General features: G+C 42.1%; 1 long non-coding RNA gene across 1 annotated transcript; it reads right to left on the reverse strand.

Moving 5' to 3' along the window:
• Positions 1 to 1,369: 1,369 nt before the first annotated feature.
• On the reverse strand, positions 1,370 to 2,333 carry LOC142696336 (uncharacterized). The gene is made up of 3 exons (XR_012864247.1): positions 2,263 to 2,333; positions 1,770 to 1,850; positions 1,370 to 1,444 (listed from the first exon to the last, which is right to left on the reverse strand). It is a non-coding gene; the product is annotated as an uncharacterized LOC142696336 (long non-coding RNA).
• Between the last annotated feature and the right edge of the window lie 853 nt (positions 2,334 to 3,186).

Below are 3,186 nucleotides of genomic sequence, written 5' to 3' on the forward strand. Positions count from 1 at the left end.
GGATTGAACTATCACCGGCTCCTATATATCTTACTGATGGATTGTAATTGAACAATTATTATCTAGTAGTCAGTAGGAAACACTGTTATTTTCTATTTAAGATGCTGGTGGGCCCCCTGTTTACAGCGCTCTGTACAGCAGCACATGTAATACAGTATGCCCCATAGAGCCCCTATGCAGCAGCATATATAGTACAGTATTCCCTATAGAGCCCCTATGAAGCAGCATATATGGTACAGTATGCCCCATCGAGCCCCTATGCAGCAGCATATATAGTACAGTATTCCCTATAGAGCCCCTATGCAGCAGCATATATGGTACAGTATGTCCTATAGAGCCCTATGCAGCAGCATATATGGTACAGTATGTCCTATAGAGCCCTATGCAGCAGTATATAAGGTACAGTATGTCCTATAGAGCCCTATACAGCAGTATATATGGTACAATATTTCCTATAGATATACTATGCAGCAGCATATACGGTACAGTATGTCCTGTAGAGCACCTATGAGGCAGCATATATGGTACAGTATCCCCTATAGAGTCCCTATGAGGCAGCATATATGGTATAGTATGTCCTATAGAGTCCATATGAGGCAGCATATATGGTATAGTATGTCCTATAGAGCCCTTTATGCAGCAGCATATATGGTACTGTATGCCCTATAAAGCCCCTATGCAGCTGTATATATGGTGTAGTATGTCCTATAGAGACACTATGCAGCAGCATATATGGTACAGTATGTCCTATAGAGTCCCTTGTGAGGCAGCATATATAGTGCAGTATGTCCTGCAGATCTCCTATGCAGCAGCATATATGGTACAATATGGCCTATAGATCTCCTATGCAGCAGTATATTTGGTACAATATTCCCTATAGAGCCCCTATGCAGTAGTATATATGGTACAGCATGTCCTGTAGATCCCCGATACAGCAGTATATATGGTACAGTATGTCCCAAAGAGCCCCTTTGCAGCAGTATATATGGTCCAGTATGTCCTGTAGATCTCCTATACAGCAGTATATAAGGTACAGTATGTCCTATAGAGCCCCTATACAGCAGTATATATGGTACAGTATGTCCTGTAGATATCCTATACAGCCAGTATATATGGTACAGTATGTCCTATAGAGCCCCTATGCAGCAGTATATATGGTACAATATGTCCTGTAGATCTCCTATACAGCAGTATATATGGTACAGTATGTCCTATAGAGCCCCTATGCAGCAGTATATATGGTACAGTATGTCCTGTAGATCTCCTATATAGCAGTATATATGGTACAGTGTGTCCGCCCCTGATAACAATGCTACTGTATAATAATAAAAATGATACTACAATGAGGAAAAAGGACACTTACTTGATAAATCCAGTTAAGGCTTCTCTGGAGCCAGGACACCTCTTTCTCTTTGGGTGGAGCTGGAGCTGGAGTTGGAGTCACCTGTAGGAATATAGTTATTTTTTCATTTTCATTCTCAGTAAGTCGGTAGGAGGATTGATCTCACACCTGCTGCTAAGTATCTGACTTATAAAGAAATGTTATCAATCCACGTAATATGTCATCTGGATCTAAGTCCAACTTCAGCAACAAGAACAATACAGAAAAGCACACAAAACAGAAAAAAGAAAATCATCCCGTAACCAAACATCACAACCACCATTGTCCTCTGCTAAGTTCTCAGACTGATTCTTGTTAGGATTATGGATGTAAAGCAAATTACACTCCCCAATAAGAAGAATTACTATTCTGTGAATATCAGACTCACCCAAGAGATCTGTGTCTTCAGGAGGCCTAGGAAGGTCATGCAAGGTGACGCCTTGGGTGGATCGGGTGGTAGCGGAGTAACCTGCAATAAACAGAGTGAACATAGAGGTCAGGGGAAGGTCAATGTCTGGTGGTGTTGTCATGTCATGGGCAAATCCTCTGTATGGGACCGTCACAGTGGTCGTTACGGCCAATAGTTATAAGGTGATAGGCTTCTCTAGGGAGAGGATTTACCCAAGTATCCTATGGGCCATGGTGTGTTTACTTATGTTACATACGTGGTGGAAGACAATAGCCCAATGCTTAAAATGTAATTTGTATCTGGTTTCTTAATTGTACATTTTGGTTATTTTGTAGTCACTACACGATGACTACATTGACCATAAGTCTCTTTGTTCCTTTAGATTCATATTTTTGGGAGGGATACTACTGTATATTTAATAATTTCAGTCTAGTATGACATATCTAAAAATACTTAAAAATGTTTGACTTACTCCGAAGATGTTCACCTCGACCCACCTAATGACCTTCTCGATCCGAGACGGTTCCTCCTTTGGTGGGATGGGTTTTTCTATAGTAATCTGTAAGACAAGATTGTGACTGTACATTAATTGTCTGCACAGCGCCAATGTTCAGCCTGTAAAGCATGGACTGATTGTTTTCATACAAGGACACCAGGTAAAAAAGCAGAGGATTTGCCTTTGTAGATCCTGAGTAAACACCTCAATGACAAGTACCACACATGAGTAAAATATTGTATATAGCTCCACTTCTAAACAATAATTTCTTAACCCCTTCCCGACATCCACTGTACATGTATTTAAGTATGGGTCCGTAACTTCAGCTGTATATTACATTTGACACCCTGCTCTAAGGTCTGGGATCAGAGATAATTCCAATCCTGGCCATTTAACCACTAAGATGCCATGGTCAATAGTCTTCTCTGTCCCCCCATCACCCCCTGTGACGCAGGGGCGGTGGTTTATCAGGGCAGCCGGGGAGGGCTAAATTAAGGGGATAGTATCCGATTAAAGGGGTTGTCTTAGAATTGACAATTATCACTTATCTACTGGATAGGTGATAAATGGCTGATCACTGGACGCGCCCCCTGCTGGGACCGCCACCAACAGCGAGAATAGGGTTCCAGAACTGTATCTCCTTACCGCTGCTTTATTCAATGTCTATGAGACTGACGGAAACAGATGGGCGCTGTACTCAGCTGTTTCCGTTACTCCCATGGATTTTGAATGGAGAGGAAGAACGCATTCTCAACCACCCCTCTATTCAATGTCCTCCTCATTGTGGTCAAGCAGTGAGGAAAAAAACAGGGGGTTCAAGACCCACACTCAAGCAATCGGTAGGGGCCCCCAGTGATCAGACAATTATCACATTTCCTGTTGTATACCCCATTTAAGCCC

The sequence above is a fragment of the Rhinoderma darwinii genome, assembly GCF_050947455.1.
Source record: "Rhinoderma darwinii isolate aRhiDar2 chromosome 5 unlocalized genomic scaffold, aRhiDar2.hap1 SUPER_5_unloc_57, whole genome shotgun sequence".
Taxonomy (NCBI): domain Eukaryota; kingdom Metazoa; phylum Chordata; class Amphibia; order Anura; family Rhinodermatidae; genus Rhinoderma; species Rhinoderma darwinii.